The following is a 20091-nucleotide window of genomic DNA, read 5'->3' as shown; positions in this document are numbered from 1 at the left end:
TAGGCCTTTCCCTGCACTCGCAACAAATGCTGCTCTCGTTAGAAACTATGGCAAACGGTGGAGTATGAAATGCTTGAAAACCAGTAATACCCATACAGAAAACAGTCATGGAAATGAAGTGCAACTCACAGCGACAGGTCAGCCAAGATCATGGATTAAAGCAAAAAAAAAAAAATCATCTGACTGAAAAAAAAAAAAAAAAGCTTATCTTCCCTGTCTCCGGCGGGTCTTGGCGCCAGCGCGCGGTGCGCCCTCTCGATGTCGAGCTCCTCAGTTGGGGGGGAAAATCGCCAGCGTGTCCCGTAATAGCTTTCCCACAAGCTCCACCATAGATGATCCCTCAGCTCCTTCGGGAACATTGTATATCCTTAAATTCTCCCATTGGGATCTCCCTTCACATGGATAAAAGCAAAAAAAAAAAAATCATCTGACTGAAAAAAAAAAGCTCCATGTCGTTGGCCCCTACCACGTCAGCGATGCGTCAAATTTTAAACGCCGTGTTGTCCATTATCCCCTCCGCCCCTACTTATAGTACATTTACATAATTTTAACAATGACTAAAGCTAAGGCAAGACTTTACCATTGTCATTACTGGCTATAAATGATGAAACATCAAGTTTTCAGCGCAAAGTGCAAATTTATTTCAACAATACTTTAGTAATGCACAGCAGTGGTTAAGAGAAAAGTGCAAGTGCAGTCGAACTTGAACCATGCATTCAAAAGAGCGGAACAGAAAGAAAAATAAGAAAATCTGTTGACATAAAGCCAGGAAACAAGAAAAGTAAAGTGAAAGTTCACTTTTTCTGCTTCTTCTCAGTGAAGCCAAAGGCATCTAGTTTTTTGCCATTGCTTCCATAGATTTTTTTTCATGGCAAACTACACAAAAGCACACACCTGCCATTTTCATCTTTTTGCACCATGAACTAAATGGCATGCCATTATCGCTCATTTCATTTCGCCAAGCCCATCTCCACTTATTCTTTAACGTTTTGTTGATGTCTGACACATCTGTGCCTTCATTTAAAAGAAGCGCGTCCATGCTGGCAAATCGAAAGTAATTTGACGCGCTCTAGTGATGGAAATCGAAGGGCCTATGTCAGGTGAAATATGGCCTTATACGCAGTACTCGAGTTGAGGGGGGATGTGGGGGGAGGCATCCCCCTTCTGAAATAAAAATCTAAAATCATCCCCCTTATAAAACGGCCATCCCCCCCCCCCCCCCCCCCCCCCCATCACATCCCTTGGGCCATTTTACCAATTAATGTGGAAATTAGCCTACTATTATTTTAACAAATATTACTACCATTTCAACATTAGAGGCTTTGCGCAGTGATAGCCTACATGTAGCCGGATAAAAAAAAGACGCATATTTATTTATTCGGTTGCACCTCTCATTCACACCTATACAGAGGTTTCCGTCACTGAAAACAGCTACTTTCGCAAACTCTGGGCAGAGTGGAGATTTCTGAAAACTCCATCCTCAGACACTCGTGTAAATCAGGAAAACGAAGCAGCAGTGGGCGAGAGGGCGCGCGCGAATATAATGAATCATAGGTGTGAATCTTTCACCGAATGCCAATTGTCCTGGTTCTTCATGAAATCGCACGCACAAATTCATCAGGTTAACTTTCAAATAACTGTTCTTGTGCACTTGCGACACTGGAGCCACTTTCCTGAATTTTGAGCTTCGGAGTATTGGCTTCCACTGTTTTCCGACCTTTTATGTTTAGTGAATGAATGAGACACTTCATTACACTCCACTGACTGACTTTCAATTCCGGACTTTTTTGAAAATGTAAAATATAGGCCTACGAGATTTTTTTTGGGACTTAATTCGCGTTGGTCCTTCACTATTAATTTTTGAGACTGACGAGGCACTAAATACTGTCGAATTATTTTCTCCTTACTATGAAGTTTGGCATCTTAAACAAGTGTCGGGAAATCTTGCAGCCCGACTCTGCAGCCGCCAATGTTTAAGAAACATTAAGAAACATGTGGTAACATGTGGAATACATGGTATCAGATTTTGTAACGTGTTACCATGTAAAGCACATGTGGAAAACATTCCCACATGTGATTCACATAAAATTGGGCCAAAACCACGTTTCCCATGTGCAAAATCACATGTGAAGTTCATGTGGTTTTTCTGGAAGGGAGGAGCAGGTCATGTGACTCTCAGAGAGATGATCTTACCTCAGTATCTCCAGTTTACAGTGAGGATTCTCCAGTACAGCACAGAGACGCTTCACTCCTGAGTCTCCCAGATTATTATTAGTCAGATTCAGTTCTCTCAGGTGTGAGGGGTTTGATCTCAGAGCTGAACTCAGAGCAGCACAGCCTTCATCTGAGACACCACAACCACACAACCTGCAGAGACACAATGACACACACTTCATCAACAGATTTTCATCTTGGTTTAATTCTTACTTTAAACATGATGAGTGTAAAATTAATGTTATTATTCAGAATGTCATGAGGATTTAATATCACCTGTTTATTCTCATTAAGGCCACACCAATTCAATTAGTTGGTTCTCGGAATCGCTGCTTGAAGAAAATGCAAAATGAAAAAGATAAAATAAAATCAAAATCAAACTCCCGCCAAAAGAAAAGGTCACATGATGTGAGGTCACGTGACGTCGAAAACCAATCAAATCGCCCCTTTCACTTTCGATAAAGACTTGTGGAAGAAACATGCCTGTGGAGGGGAGTCCTGCAAAGCCTGTGTTTGTGATTGTTAGGATATTCAGCAAACAGAAGCGTAAAATCTTTGACAGGTGTGTTGAAATTCTGTTTACTGGTTTGCCTGTATTGTTTGGTCCATTTCCACTGCTAATTTTACCATCGGAGCATTTTTTAAATTTTATTTTTATTTCACCCGCTTGCTTCATATTTTTCCTGAAAAAATCCGAGAACCAACTAATTAAATTGGTGTGGCCTAACGGCGTAATCAATAATGATAATACTGAGTGTTATATTGAGTTTCTCTCCTCTGTTCTGTGTGATTTTAAACCATCAGCAGCTGAAGCTGAACAGAGAACAGCAGAGAGACCATGAACTTTAATCAGAGAGAGAGAGAGAGAGAGAGAGAGACTGAATCTCAGATGGTTCTCTACTAGACTTATAGTGCACTACACAGGGGCAATAAACTTGTTTCTCCAGAGTCTACAGAGTGCATTTATAGAACACTATAGATTTATATTATTGTAGAATCAGAGAAGTAAACAATGATTATTCCATATAAATCCTACAAACATTCAGCCACTCGTTCTTGAGACAGCGTGCGAACAAGAATTTCAGAAAAAATGGACAGAAAACCCGAAAACATACCGGTTTCACTGCTCAGTGTCGGAGGAATAAAAAATGTCAGTGTAATTTATGATGATGTTCGTTTGTCTAATTACTTTTTATCCCTCAAAAAGAGGGAGCACATATAAACAGTGCTGTAATTTCAACACCATTCACCCAATCTGGATGCAAGTTTCCTCAAAATAAAGCTGAAGGTCTGCACTTTGAGCTCATCTTCATTATTTAATTTCATCAACAATAAACTGTGGAGGACAATAACAAAAAAAAAAAAAAAAAACAAACAACAACAACAAAAAAACACCACCACAATAATTATATCCATGTCAGGGCTGGATTTACGGGGGTTCCTGGGTTTAACTTTTTTTTTTTTGGGGGGGGGGGGGGTCACATTGAAGCTTGACATTCCACACTGTCCTTGAAAATTTCATGCAACTCGAAAGTCTTTGTAATTTTTTCTGTTTCATTTGTTTTTACAGTAAAATTCGAGCCACGCTGCCTGTTAAAAGCCTCGATATCTCAGAAACTAATGCAGATACAAGCCTGGAATTTTACACACTATTTATTGGGAATAGTGACTTTATTCAAAAAGTATGAAGCAAATCTGAGACGGTCAGTTGGGAACTTTTTTATAATCTGGAGATAATTCATTTTCATTAATTTCTAAATATAAAGTCATAATTTTCAGACACACTGCAGTCGGATCAAGTCCCATTTTGTGCTGCAGCTTCTCACATACGTCCATCTGACCCAAAGACTCTGTGACAAATCATCAGTGTGCAGTGAAAAGAAACAATCTTCCTCCTCAGGACATTGATGATGAACCTAAAACCTCTGCTTCAGTCTCACTATTAGAGAATGTGTCTTACTGAGGAGCAGGTCATGTGACTCTCAGAGAGATGATCTTACCCCAGTGTCTCCAGTTTACAGTGAGGATTCTCCAGTACAGCACAGAGACGCTTCTCTCCTGAGTCTCCCAGATTATTATGAGTCAGATCCAGGTCTCTCAGGTGTGAGGGGTTTGATCTCAGAGCTGAACTCAGAGCAGCACAGCCTTCATCTGAGACACCACAACCCCGCAACCTGCAGAGACACAATGACACACACTTCATCAACAGATTTTCATCTTGGTGTAATAGTGGTTGTGAAGATGATGTCTCTCATGTTGGACTGTCTCTATTCTCTTCACCAATCACAAGCTATTATTAATAATGACTCAAACATTACCACTGTTACTGACATTAAGTTTACTCGAGGTGCAAATGATTCAGCAAAAAGTCAATAATTTAAAGGTTTAAGTGAAGAGTCAGGTTTTGGAGAATTTATTTCTGCTTGACTGGATTTTTAATGATCACATATTTAATTGTAAAAACTTTTTAATTATTTCTTTAAAGTAAAAGTGATTCTGAGGAGAAATGATCACTTCCTGACTAAAATATTTGTTCTGCATGTTTTACTTTTACAGAAAGTCTTAATTGATAATATTGTAGGGTCGGTCCATGCCAAATAACTGGATGGTGGTTGCAGCACCAGATTGATTTTCTTTGAGAGAGCTTTTGGCAATAGATACTGGTGAAATATGAACTGATAAATTTCGGGGTCATATTCTGTGTATTTAATGAACTAGGTCATTTTGAAATTACTGAAATTAGACCAGAATGTACCCCCTAAATCCTCGCCAGGTATTTTAAATGCATTTTTCTCAGGTTCTGGGCTACACAGAGGTTTGAAATCTGGCAAATTAACTCTCTAGATGTTGTTAATCTGGAAGGAACATATAGAGCCTTCCATCTAGAAAATCCTGCCCATCGGTACTTCCTAAAATGCCATAACTTAAGAAAAACACACTCATGAGTGGGGTTTAGGGCCCTAAAATACTAGAAAACAAATGTATTCATTTATCACTACCTGGTCTTATTATAAACCAGATTGCCTGGTCACTTGTATAATGGGAGCTCTCTAGATAGAATATTTCCAGAAATATAGCAGATTCCATTACATACGCCACAAAAATTATCATATCTTTAAGATTCTGAATGGAAATGAAGCACAAGTCTGCACCTTGGTAGTTTCATTAATTCAATCACTACAAACATGGTGTCATCTTGTTATTTGTGCATCATTCTCTTTTTTTTCAATCCCAAATTATCCATTTTTAATGCCCTCGAATTTGTTGTTTTTGCTGTTACATGTATTCTATACAGTTCACAAATAACTATATACTTGACCAGGAAAAAGTCATTTAAGATCACAGATGCAGTACTCTCCTATTCATATGTTTGTCATGACTGATATTGGTTGTATTGTCTGTTTACAGCTGCATTTCTGAAAGAGACTTATCAGTATTTATAATTTTCCATAGATCATAATACACCAGTATTATAAATTATATACATGCATTTTAAATCACTTTTTATTTGATGATATTTCCTGTCTGTCTGTTTTCATCTATAGACCCTTCCCACGTGACGTCATGACAAATGCGGCCGCCATTTTGGACATGAACTATCATTAGTCTACCACAGCCAACAACGAGGAACGACGGCGAAGCATTGAAAGGAATATAGCCATCAAAGAAAGTTTTTATTTTCAGCAAGACTTCCATCATGCCATTATATTGTTGTGCTCCTGGATGTAGTAACCATCAACACACAAGGCAAGATTTATCATTTTATCGGATCCCGACAGATGCTGACCGACGGAGAAGATGGATGGTCTCTAAAATATTGGCAAAATGATGTTTATTGACATAGCAGTCGTGTGTAACGGGAAGCATTTGCATATCCGAAGTGTTGTGTTTACATCAAAGATAAAATAAACCGATATGACAACGACTGCTGCTGCCAGGTTGGGGACACAAACTAGTAGAAAGGAAGTGTACCAACAGACTTCCTTTGCGGTCGATTCTGCTTTAAGGTAAGATGCATTTAATTATTCGTCTGCTGTGGGTTTGGAATCGGTAGCCTGACCGATTCGTTCATGTTTGTGGTGCCATTTGTTTGTTGACGCGTGTTGAAATGGAAGATTGGTTGTTGACATGATTTCCAGTGATGCTTTGGTGCTGCTGTGGATCAGATGTGTTGAGTAGCCTGACTGTTTTTTTTTCTTGCGTGTGGTATCATTGTTGACGCGAGGTTGTTTTTTGAACATGCCAATGCGGACACGATTTCCCCTGATGAGTTATGACTTCAGACGCGATGCGTGTGTGGAGGTGTGGAGTCCGCGTGATATGTGCGTGAGATAGGCTTCTCATGTGTTTGGAGATCCGCGCTCTGAGACAAGCGCAAGCACCCCCCAGGGAAAAAAAGGGAGCCCCCGAAAATATCGGCATAGTTCGAACACTGGGTTGGAGAAAGTAATGGCAAATAGTGAGTGCACTAACCATAGAAGGTAAACTGTACACAGCGCCAGGGCAGTGTGATGGTATGTCTACTTTTAGATTGTGTTAGCTTATCAATGAACACACTCGTCACTCGACGAGTTTCATGTCTTTACGACGGATACTTAAATGTGTGTTAGGTATTATTGTTGCAGTCTAAGCAGTCATTGTAGCAGCTAGATGAGCGAGAACCGAAAGGGTCTGTGCCATAAATCGTTATTTCTTCATGTCCAAAATGCGGTCGCGTTTACGAGGGTCACGTGAGTGGGAAGGGTCAATACACACAAATTCAAGGGCATTAAAAATGGATGATTTGGGATTGAAAAAAAAAAGAGAATGATGCACAAATAACAAGAAGATGACACTTCATGTTTGTCATGATTGAATTAATGAAGCTACCAAGTTGCAGACCTGTGCTACCTGTGCTTCCTTTCCATTCAGGATCTTAAAGACAGGATGCATTTGTGGGGTATGTAATGGAATCTGCTATATTTCTGGAAATATTCTATCTTGAGAGCTCCCATTATATAAGTGACCAGGCAATCTGGTTTATAATAAGACCAGGTAGTAATAGGAGATGAATACATTTGTTTTCTAGAATTTTAGAGCCCTAAACCCCACTCACTCATGCGTTTTTCTTAATTTTTAGCATTTTTAGGAAGTATCTATGGCCAGGATTTTCTAGATAGACGGCTCTGTGTTTACCTACCAAATTACCAACATGTACACTGCAAAAAAATGACATCTTAGCAAGTGAAAATATCTTGAATAGTTGAAACGATCTAGCATTTCTTATTAGAAGAAAACAAGACACCAATTTTGAGATTATTAAACCTAGTTCTAGATTGCAACTGACTTATTCCAAGATGTCTTACCAAGTGTAATTATCTTACTGCACTGGCAGATTATTTCACTTGATTACAGTCTAAATGTTCTCAAATTTATTATGTTTTTCCTTATATTAGGAAGGCTAGTTTTTGCAGTGTAGGGAGTTAATTTACCAAATTTCAAACCTCTGTGTAGCCTAGAAGCTGAGAAAAATGCATGTAAAATCCCAAAAATCCCTGGTGAGGATTTAGGGGGTACATTCTCGTCTAATTTAGCCATTTTTCAAAATGGCATAAATTAAAAAAAAAAAAAAGAAATCTAGGTCTAGAAAGCTGAAATTTTTAAAACTTATTTTGATTTACATATATTTATCATCAGTAAATTCCACCATTAAAATAAAAATATTGCTGCAACCAATTTTCAAAATATAGGGTCTTTTTGGCCTGGACTTACCCTGTATACACCTATTAACTGCTGCTTTAGTGAGTTATTGTGACTCTCAGAGAGATGATCTTACCCCAGTGTCTCCACTTTACAGTGAGGATTCTCCAGTCCAGCACAGAGACGCTTCACTCCTGAGTCTTCTAGTTTATTCCCAGTCAGATCCAGTGTCTTCACAGTCAGATGCAGTTCTCTCAGCCTGGAGGTTTCTGAGTTGAGCACTGAGACCAGAGCTTCAGCGCTTCTCCCTTTAATTCTATCACAACTGATCCTGAAGGAAATAAAATACTGTAATACATAATAAACTCACACAAATGATCAAACAGGTCCTCAAATCTTTCACTGCACCATTTCATTTTCATAAATGACAAAAGTACAAACTCCGAGTCGACAATACACTGAAATGCTGTAACAGTAATTCACAGTTCGAGCTGTTCGGATTTGAGTTTTCTGCTGCGCACGTCATCACTGACACATGGGATAAACACGCAACATCAAATCTGATCACCAAATCGGGAAATAAGAGTCTGATCTAAAATATTTATAAGAGGAGAAAGGAAAAGAGTTTCAAAAGTCAGGTTTAGATGAAGCAGGCAGAGTTTGAGGCAGAGTCATATTTATCTGAACAGATCAGACATTTGATTTGTTCTCTAATTAGTGAGCGACTGAAATGATCACAGCCCAGTGCTGAAGGAGTTTTATGGAGATGCTCATGATGAGCTTGCTGGCTAACAGAGTGTGTTTTTTCTCCCAGGTGCTCCTTATTTGTTCCTGGTGCCAGTGATTTACAGACTGGACATGTTCTTCCCCTTACACTCTGTTACTTCGTTTACACATAGCCGGGAATTTATGAAAACGGGTATCTTCTCCCCGTACTAGAAAATAATTCCGTTTACACAATGCTCAAAAACAGCCAGGGAAGGCTGTCAAAAACGTGTCAAACAAATAGAAAGCCAACCAGAGATCTGAAAGCCAAGGAGGAGGGACTGTCAGATCACAATGTTAAAACTCCGTTTTCTCAACTAACACTGAGAAAACTCAGTTTTCCGCTATGTACACGCAGGCATGAAAACAGAGTTTTCACAAATCTTCACTTTGCCCGGAGTTTTCAAAAGCAGCCGTTTTCAGTGACTGAAACCTCCGTTTACGTGTAAATGATGGGTGCAACCGCATAAATAAATATCCGTTTTTATAGATACCCGGCTACGTGTAAACGGGGTCTGTGTGTTGTCTCTCCCTGTCTGACCTGAAATCAATAAAATCACAGAGCTACAGCAGGGAAAAGAACAAAAGCTGTGAGGGTCAACGGAACAAAAAAATTTAATTTATAAACGATATCAGGATATTTAAACAAAAGAATAATAAGCATGTAATAAATTTATATTATAATGTCATAAAAGTAAATAAGAATGGTGTTTCTAATGAGTTCTCTGTGAAAGTCTGTTTTTCCACTTGAATAAAACCTTTTATCAGGTCATAATAACAGTAAAGATTTTAAAATTATAATTTTGTATGACTAAACTCCACATGGTTCTACTGGTCCAGTGTCTGCATCATTAAATTTGTTATTAGTGAAATGTAATGTACAAAGATGTGAAGAAAAAGATTTTCAAACTAAACACGGTGAAGGTTTTGCACAGAAAAAACAAACAAAAAAACCCCCACCCCTCTGTGTTTATTGGACACTGGAGCCGACAACAGTGGTGTAATTTGTAAACATTGTAAATAACTCCAACTATAAAATTGTGTGATTATTTGCTTCATTTTTGGAAATTTGTTGTTTGTAAGTCTCATTAGTTGGCTGCCATGTAAATGTTTTTCTCCTTAAATGACCAACTGGTCTCCACATGTTTAATAGCTGCCCTTCAGTATTATTCAATTCTACATGCAACTGTTCTCCCTCAATTTCTACAGGCTCTGTATCATATTCTACACACTTTTTATTCTACAGGATCTACAAGCAAGTCACTGCATTCAGGAGGTTGTTTCTGAGTTATTAGATTCTGTAAATGCATCATGGCAACAATCCAACAACACCTTGACATGAGAAAAAAAATGAATCCTTAAAAAAAAAGTATTTTTGAATAACATTTGACCAGAAGGATCTTTACTTTCACTTGAGTAATGGAGTTGTGGATTTTGTCCCAAAGTGCAGATTTGTCCAAGTGCTTTCAGTTTCTCTCTTTCTAACAGTGGAACAGTAGAACAGTTATATTCAGCTTTACTTACATTGCTTTTCTGGATGCTGCAATCACAGGCATCACCCTCACAAGAACCCGATCTGTTATCTTCTCTGTCCTGGTATATTTACTCAGGTCAAACTCCTCCAGCTCCTGTGCTGAAGTCAGTAACACAAACACCAGAGCAGACCACTGTGAAGCAGAGAGTTCACTTTGTTTTCCAGATTTCAGGTAGCGTTGGATTTCCTCCACTAGAGAATCATCACCCAGTTCATTCAGACAGTGGAACAGATTGATGGATTTTTCTGCAGGAAGATTCTCACTGATCTTCTCCTTAATGTACTGAACTGTTTCCTCTGTGCTCTGGGAGCTACTTCCTGTCTGTGTTACTAAGGCATGTAAAAGTTTCTGATTGGACTCCAGTGAGAGACCCAGAAGAAAGCGGAGGAACAGATCCAGATGTCCAGTCTGACTTTTTAAGGTCTGATCTACAGCACACTTGTGTAAATCTGAAACTGTCTCAAAGGACTGACTCTGAACAAGAACATTTCTCTTTTCCTTCATGAAGGTCAGATGCACATACAGAGCTGCGAGATGCTCCTGAACACTCAGATGAACAAAGCAGTACACTTTACTCTGGTGAAGCCCAACCTCCTCTCTGAAGATCTGCGTACACACACCTGAGTACACTGCTGCTTCTGTCACATCAATGCCACACTCTCTCAGGTCTTCCTCATAGAAGATCAGGTTGCCTTTCTCCAGCTGCTCAAAAGCCAGTTTTCCCAGTTTGAGAAGCATTTCTTCATCACTCTCCTGCTTCTTTGAGTACTTTCCTCTGATGATGTTTGTCTGAATGATGAGGAAGTGTGTGTACATTTCAGTCAGAGTCTTGGGGATCTCGCCACTCTCTGCTTCACCCAACATTCTCTCTAGAACAGCGGCTGAAATCCAGCAGAAGACTGGGATGTGACACATGATGTAGAGGCTTCTTAATGACTTCAGGTGTGTGATGATGTTCTCGGCCAGGCTCTGATCACTGACCCGCTTCCTGAAGTACTCCTCCTTCTGGGGGTCATTGAACCCTCATACCTCTGTGACTCGATGGACATACTCAGGGGGGATTTGATCAGTTGCTGCTGGTCGGGAGGTGATCCAGATGAGAGCAGAGGGAAGCAGATTCCCTTTGATCAGGTTTATCAGCAGCACACGCACTGATGCTGATTCAGTTACATCACACACACTCACTGTGTTCTGGAAATCCAGAGGGAAACGACACTCGTCCAATCCATCAAAAATGAACAGAACCTTTCCCAACCTGGACATTTCTGCTTCTTTGGTTTCCTTGAAACAGACATGAAGGCGCTCCCTCAGACTCAGTTTTTGGTCCTTCATCAGATTCAGCTCTCTGAAAGGAAGTGGAAATATGAGGTGGACGTCCTGATTTGCTTTCCCTTCAGCCCAGTCCACAATGAACTTCTGCACAGAGACTGTTTTTCCGATACCAGCCACTCCCTTTGTCACTACAGTTCTGATGGGTTCGTCTTCTTCAGATAAGGGCTTAAAGATGTCGTTGCATTTGATTGGTGTTTCCTCTGTTGTTTTTCTCCTGGACGCTGCCTCGATCTGTCTCACCTCATGTTCTTTATTGACGTCTTCACTGTCTCCCTCTGTGATGTAGAGCTCTGTGTAGATCTCATTCAGGAGCACTCGGTTTTCCTGCTTTATTATCACTCCATTTAAACACTGAAACTTCTTCATCAGATTTAATTTGAACTTTTTCTGGACTTCATTTCCAGCAGCAGATTCTGGGGCGTGTCTGTGTGACAGGGTGAAGGAGGAAGACATGGTGAGACATGGGCTCCAATTATTACAGTTTAAGATCACAGTTTTTCTGACTGGTTTCCACAGATAGTTCTTTATGATGTTCTCACTGTGCATTTGTTTTATTCTCCTGTATGTTTTCTATAATCTAATCAGTCTCTATGAAATAACAGCAGAGAGGTTTATAATACCAGTGCATCAGTGTCACAGTCATGGTGTTGGGTTTGATCTTACCCAGTATCTGTGATGAAGATCTTTTTTATTCTGTCTCCTGCCTTCTGTAAATCACTGGGAACAAAACATTGTTGCTGTTAAAGACGATAACTTTCATCACTTTAAACCTACAATCTAAACTTTAGCCCTAATTTTACTACAATAATTCTTTATGAGTGCATTAACATTTAGAGAGCACAGTGCTGAATACAACACGACAAAAATATTGTGGAACTGGAGAAAAAAAAATATCTGCCCCAGTTTCTTGTTTTTCCTACCTATGTGGTAATTCGGGATGGAACAGAATATCACTCCATCATGCAGAATGAACAGATAATGTGTTTTAAATGGATACAACAGCAGATGTGTATTTTTCAGAAAGCCGGCCAGAAATGTTCACAGGTATAAAACCTGTAACTGGATCCAGAATTATACTCCACCCTGGATGATCCACCAGTCCATCATTTTAGGGGCAATTTAGTGATCAGTCGACCTACTGATATGTTTTTGGGAGGTGGGAGTTCAGGTTGAGGAAAATGCTGATTTTCATTATTATTAATAAATACTGTAATATCAGTGATGTGATTTATGGTAAATAGTCATTGTGTTCATATAAAGGGTCTCCATTTTCTATTATATTTTACAGAAACACTCAGACACATTGCTTTTCATGGAGACACGGCCAAGTAACAGCGATCTCAATGGGGCCGGGATTTTAACTGCAGTGTATTAATATTAATAATGGTAGTCGTAGTAGTAATTCCATATTGTTTTTTTGCTTATGTTAGCATTTCTTGCTTCAGCATTTAAGACGTTACCTGTAAAACATTTTGACCTTCATAAATGTTTACACTCCTCAAAAGCATTTCCTGAAAGTCTTGCTGAATTACTAAAGACTAAGAAACTATTATATCATAAAAACTGTACACTAAAATGATAATCATCATATATATTCAATCAAAATAGCTGCTAATGACAGTGTAGCACAGCCTTTAACTGTGACTTTAACTATGAGAATTATGGGATGTTACCTGTGGACAGATGAGGGGTTTCCACTGTTGAAGTACAAAGGAAGACCCATAGACCCATCACTCTTCATGGAGACACAGCTGGGTTCTGGTGAGTCTGATCTCTTCATCTGGAGTTTACTGTACAACATTATAGACACTCCTTTATATACACCATTTACACTGGTTATTATTAATTATTACTGGTTATTTTAATTATCTTGTTTGCAATTACTCTGACTTAGTGTCACATCCAGATGCACTTTCTGCCTTATCCTGTATGTGACGCTGTGAAACACTGAACTGTGCAGTTATTGATATTAATTACTCTAAAATGTTGAGTGAAAGTACTGTAGCAGCATTAGGACCTAATTAAAGTATCACAAACTGATGAATAATCAACATGCTGATGATGATCTGGACTGGATAAAGGAATGTGTAACACAGTCCTTCTCTCTACAGTGACTTTAACTATGAGAATTATGGGATGTTACCTGTGGACAGATGAGGAGTTTCTACTGTTGAAGTACAAAGGAAGACCCATAGACCCATCAGTCTTCATGGAGACACAGCTGGGTTCTGGTGAGTCTGATCTCTTCATCTGGAGTTTACTGTACAACATTATAGAGGAGGCATGAGACAGAATTTCATTGTCTCAAATATCACAACACAAAACACTGGGAGAGACGAATTTGCTGCTCATATCATGTATTTTGATATTTCTGTTCAATGTTCTTTCTGAGCTCTACCTCTTCTTACACACTAGGTGGCAGCACCAGAGGTTGTAGCCCACAGAGCACAGAGTTATAGAGTGGAAACCTAACTGCCTCAAAGCACGCTGACTGAACAGTCCAGAAAGTGAAGCTAATCAGAAGGAAGTGTTATGGCACATGGGGTCAAACTCCAGGCCCACAGCCTCGTTTCATTCGGCCCGTGTGAACTTGGAAACAATAAAACTGAAACAGCCTGTAGAACATGACTGCTTAACATTTTCACACTATCCAGAATTCACAGCAGATCTGTAGTGGAGCCATCTGAAGGTAGTTACAGTAAACCGCTGTATATACATACGCGCACTCCAGTTTCTATCACGGCTGGATTGACCACGGTCTGAAATGCAGGTTAAAATAAACACCTGTATTTGACACAGGATCTGAGTTTAACACCCCGACTAGATTGATATTGCAGTGGTTTGATTTGCTGCCTTTACAAATAAAAATGTTTTACACTTTAAAATGTAATGTTTTGTGTCAGCACCGTCTCATCAGTCTGGTCCTGTGAAGCCTGGATTGGGATTTGATTTGTATCGTGGCTTTAGTGTATTGTCTCATCCGACTGCATTTTTAAATTTTATAAGAACATAATTTTACTAACAATGAACAGAATCTGGCATTTTTTTTCAAGTGGTGACTTAACTTTTCATTCTCAGTATAAATTTTTGTTAAATTTCTCTTTTCAGATATCCTCACTCCATATTTCAGATATGAACAGTTAATAACTAAAATATTAGAACATGGCAGCTTACCGCTTTTTTGAGGGTGGGGTCATGTTATCTGTGTCCAGATCATGGCTCTCCATTTTTGAATATTAGTGTATGGACACACAGCTCATGGACTCACTGCTGATTCCTGAAGACGCTGAGCTCTTGGAGTGAATGAATTACACTCCTAAAAATCAGTGGAAAAAAAATTACAAACATTTTGTTAAACTTGGAGGAAAAAAATCTTTCACATCGAATGAACTGCACATGCGAAAGACTCCAAACTTAAGAAGCAGGAGGATTCAGACGAAGAGTAGTTTTAGTGGTTATGCAGTAGCATCATGTCCCATCAGATGCAGAAGACAAGAGTTTGTGTGTGTCTGTCTAGACAGGTGGTGATGTGAGCAGTTCAGTAATCGGGGGATTGAGACCTCTGCTGGAAAGGAGGAGACACAGTTTGAAGTCCAAGCAGGTCAGCTGTGACGCCTTCACTAAAAAAGCTGAACCAGGAGGTGAATAAAATCATCTGTAGTTAATAGAAGGGCTACTTTAAGTCTAATCCTACTTTCTCTTTACCAGCATTAAATGGGTTTTAGTTTGAATAAATTCTGATCCAGAAGTCAGTCAGTCTGAAGTCAGTTGCACTAAACAGGGATGATTTCTGTGAGCCTAAAGTAGGGGTGTGTGTGATATGACCGTTTTACACCGTGAACGATCCATGATCTGTTTTTACTGAGGGATCACATGGACCGTGATACTAAATATATTTTGTCAGTTGTGCCAGTGCCGTATTAAGCCAATGCGGTGCCCCTGGGCACTATACCTCAAGTGCCCCCCCCCACCCTGCACGCGTGAACTGATCTCTACCTGGCTTAAAGTGGCTTCGCACATATCCTCCTCCCCGGGGTCTCCCTCGCTCCCATCTTCCTCAAGGGGATCCTCGTCGTCGCCGATCCCTCGGCTAACACTGGCTGTGGTTGTAGCATCTCCCCGGCTAGTGCTAGCAGGGCCATCTCCCTCACTAGCATCGCTGATTTCACTAGCTTCAGCTTCAGCTCTGGTCGTGACAGCAGTTGTCGATGTTTTTATTAAAAACCGATCTAACACTGGAACATTTTTAATTGCAGCTACACGCCTGGAGTCTTTTTTTTATTTTCCTCTTCGCACAACCACTCAATTGATGTCTGTCCATTTTTCATTTCTACTGCGGTTTTTAAAAAATTTATACATTTCACCGTAGGTGGACTGGCTCAACTGACAGGTTGAGGAAAGGGGGGTTAATGGTCACATAGGCCACTCTTGCTCAGAATTATGATTGCTGTTGTTCTTATGAAATTAGTGTTCATAATGAATTATATATGACTATTTAACAATGTCAAGTGTATAACCATTTTAAGTGTACAAACATTCACGAAAAATATTTTTCAAGTTTCTGTCATGTGGTGCTCCCTCACTGTCTGTGAGTGGTTAGTGCCCCTGGGCACTGTGCCGCAGGCCCATATAGTTAATCCGGCCTTGGTTGTGCTGAAAATGCTGAGACGTGGCATCTTGTTTTCTGTGCCAGACTTTACTCTATTCACTAGTCCAGCTCACGGTCTCCCTGAAAGGCACAGGAACAAACCAATAATAACCCAGAGTCAGCAGCTCCTTGGGTTACATTTCCTCATTTTGTTTCCCATCAGCATGGCCAAGAACACAGAGAATCTGGTGTGTAAAAAATTCTACATCAGTTAAAGGTTCTGACTGCAAAGTTGAATTCTGGGTAAAACATTCTATACCTATTGCTGTTGGATTTTCGAGATGTTTCACTGATGCGCACGCACAGTGTATCCTGTGTGGAAACGTTTTGCCAAGATAAAAAGTGTCCCATATTTTACGATTCTGGAGATCGCTGAAGCAAGTAAACAACATCACGTGACCACCGTGGGGCGTGTCTGACCTACTTTTAACCAAAACAAGTCAGAATGGGCAAACATGGCGCACTCCGTTCTCCCACTAGTGGAAAAGAAAAGGAAAGCCTGCCAAATGAGTGCAACTGCAAGACAGAGCAAGGTTAGATGACGTGTCATTTTTCTGGAGAGATAACTAAATCATTCTCGCTAGTGCTTTGCTATCTTAGCCTTAGAATGCAGGGGCTCGACTCCACGGTAGCGAGTATGGAGTTATACCCCTAATATTTTGATTTTCCAGAGAAAGAAACAAGAATACAGAAGCAGTAACAGAAAAATTATATATTCATCGTTTGTTTCATGGATCTAGTTCAGTTCAATACTTTGCTAAGATGCAAACATCCGTGGCCCATGAAGATTTAACCATAAAGCACACACACACCCCTCCCATAAACAGCGAAACCCTCCGGTGTGACTGCACAGTTGGGAATGCAGGGCTCCAGCCACGTCTCTGCGAACGCCAAAGCACAGCAGTTTCTGATGTCCCTCTGGTGTTTAATCCGTGCACGCAGCTCATCCAGTCTGTTGTCCAAAGACTGAACATTAGTGAGCAGGATGCTGGGCAGAGGAGACTTCCTGATTCTGTGTCATGAGCAGGACAGAACTCCAGCACCTTTCCCTCTCTTTCTTTTCCTCTGGCATTACGCGAGTAAACAAAAGACCCAGGGGAGCACAGCGTCTGTGATATCAAAAGTTGGTTTAAAGTCTGAACTGGCTGACGGTCACAACTCCACGAGAGTTTATTGGTCACACTGAATGCATGATATCACTGTATGTACAAAAAGAACCAGTCATAAAAAGTAAATAAACATTTGCTCTTTCTGGTTTGATACCCTGCTTCTTAATGTACCTATTTTGTTTTGGATTAAGTGCAAATGTCTCCCTTTTTCCCCCCGTTATCTTATAGCTGTTGACACTGTTGATTTGCCTTTCTCCACACTATGTTTTTCCCTCTGATTTTGAGAATTTGATGCTCGCTTCAACAGTTTCTTTTTTGACTACTTCTTTTGTGAGTTTGTCCACTCTCTCGTTCCCCTGGATGCCTGAATGTCCTGGGACCCAAATAAATGTGATATTTTCCCCTGATTAACCATTCTTGAATTGGTAAACAAGATTTCATAAAGCAGATCTTGATGATTTCTAGCTGAAGCTGTCTTCATGCTTGTAAGTGCTGACACGGAATCATTACAGATTAATATATTTCTGCAGTTTACCTGTTCAGTCCATTCTAATGCCAACATTATGGCAAACAATTTCACCGTACAGACACTCAAACCATCAGAGGTTCTCTGACTAATTTCCACCTGGTAACTGGGCACAGCAACTGCAGAACCTGTGGCGTCTGTTTGCAAATCCTTTGTTCTGTAAAGATCTGAATGCTGTCTTTATACATACAGTCCATATAACTACAATGTTCACTGGTTAGATCTGCATTCCTATCAGTGAGTGTAATCCTGAGTAACTCCATGTCCACACAGGTTTTCTAAACCCCAGACAGGTCTAACCGGTCACACCACAGTTCAGCAAAACTCTTTATCATGAGACAAAAATAACCTTCAGTACATCACAATGAGGGGCGGCACGGTGGTGTAGTGGTTAGCGCTGTCACCTCACAGCAAGAAGGTCCGGGTTCGAGCCCCGTGGCCGGCGAGGGCCTTTCTGTGTGGAGTTTGCATGTTCTCCCCGTGTCCGCGTGGGTTTCCTCCGGGTGCTCCGGTTTCCCCCACAGTCCAAAGACATGCAGGTTAGGTTAACTAGTGACTCTAAATTGACCGTAGGTGTGAATGTGAGTGTGAATGGTTGTCTGTGTCTATGTGTCAGCCCTGTGATGACCTGGCGACTTGTCCAGGGTGTACCCCGCCTTTCGCCCGTAGTCAGCTGGGATAGGCTCCAGCTTGCCTGCGACCCTGTAGAACAGGATAAAGCGGCTACAGATAATGAGATGAGACATCACAATGATCAAATCTCTTCCGCATGATACTGTTCTTGAGAGACATAGGAAAATTCCATACACTAATACACACACACATTATATAAAATACATACAAATTTCAGATGCCTTTGCAGTCAGTCCCTTTAAATGGAAATGCTGGAATTTACACAACAGACACAGTGAAAACAACATGTGTTTAAAAAACATGCAGAGGGAAGAAAGCAGCCTAAAGACACTCCTTATGAGAAAACACTGGTCACTGATGCAGGACATTGCTCCTGTATTTAGCCATTAAACACCTTCTCAGGTGATTTCAGTTCCGCAGTTTTACTGCTGTTTTTACACGAGCTCAGTCAAATACAACCACATTTCTCTCCAACACATCACTCACTTTTACTCAGCACTCCATGCTGGGCTTCATTAATCTCACCGGTTCTGCCTGGAGTTGGAGTTTTTATTATTATTTTCTCCCAACAGCAACATAACAGCGCCTCAGCTGAAAGAGAAACACTTTCACTTCAGGAGAACTGATTCACTCCGAGTGATGTGCCGTTCAGGGAATGAATCGACTCTTTGATTCGGCTCTTTTAGTTGACTTCGTGATGGTCAGATGAATCCGAGTCTTTGAATCATGTGTCGAGTCTGAGAGCGCGCGCCAAATGAATCACGGCATCGAGGCGAGTATCAAGGTGTATAAAACCACGTGACCGCTAACAAACACCGCCTCGCGTGTAAACTGACACTCCGACATTTTTTTTATTCTCCAACTATAAACCTGGATGTAAGATCAACTAAATATAATAAATCTGTATTTAAACGGCACTTTGGTCTCATTTCTTTGTATAAAAACACAACTATTGTGGCACAATCTGTTTCTGGGCATTTTTCACAGGGATTGTTGCTCATTTCTGTATTTAAATCTATTGTAGAGTTTGTAATGTTAGAGCAGAGTAAAGTCATGATGTTATTTGTGAGTCCCATTGAATTATCAGTCCCACAAACACATCAGTCCCACAGGCTCTTCTGTCCAGTTTCACAAGCACATTGCTTCCTCCTTCTCACTAAACACAGCTGGAGCTGTAGTAATACCATTATTATGATCTATTACACTACTCAATTCCTTTATACAGTGCTGAGCGTAAATGAGTGCACCCCCTTTGAAAAGTAACATTTTAAACAATATCTCAATGAACACAAACTATTTCCAAAATGTTAACAAGACAAAGTTTAATATAACATCTGTTTAACTTATAACGTGAAAGTAAGGTCAATAATATAACTTAGATTACACATTTTTTTCAGTTTTACTCAAATTAGGGTGGTGCAAAAATGAGTACACCCCACAACAAAAACTACTACATCTAGTACTTTGTATGGCCTCCATGATTTTTAATGACAGCACCAAGTCTTCTAGGCATGGAATGAACAAGTTGGCGACACTTTGCAACATCAATCTTTTTCCATTCTTCAACAACGACCTCTTTTAGTGACTGGATGCTGGATGGAGAGTGATGCTCAACTTGTCTCTTCAGAATTCCCCAAAGAAAATAATTTC

At 40.2% G+C, this 20091-nt stretch overlaps 1 pseudogene; it reads right to left on the bottom strand.

Annotated features, from left to right (window-relative positions):
• LOC132870702 (NACHT, LRR and PYD domains-containing protein 12-like) overlaps positions 1-19063 on the bottom strand; it is a 64402-nt pseudogene extending 45339 nt beyond the window's left edge.
• Positions 19064-20091: the final 1028 nt, after the last annotated feature.

This window comes from Neoarius graeffei, chromosome 22 (assembly GCF_027579695.1).
Source record: "Neoarius graeffei isolate fNeoGra1 chromosome 22, fNeoGra1.pri, whole genome shotgun sequence".
Lineage (NCBI taxonomy): Eukaryota > Metazoa > Chordata > Actinopteri > Siluriformes > Ariidae > Neoarius > Neoarius graeffei.
The sequence above is the reverse complement of the archived record's forward strand: the minus strand, read 5'-3'. Positions and strand labels throughout refer to the sequence as shown.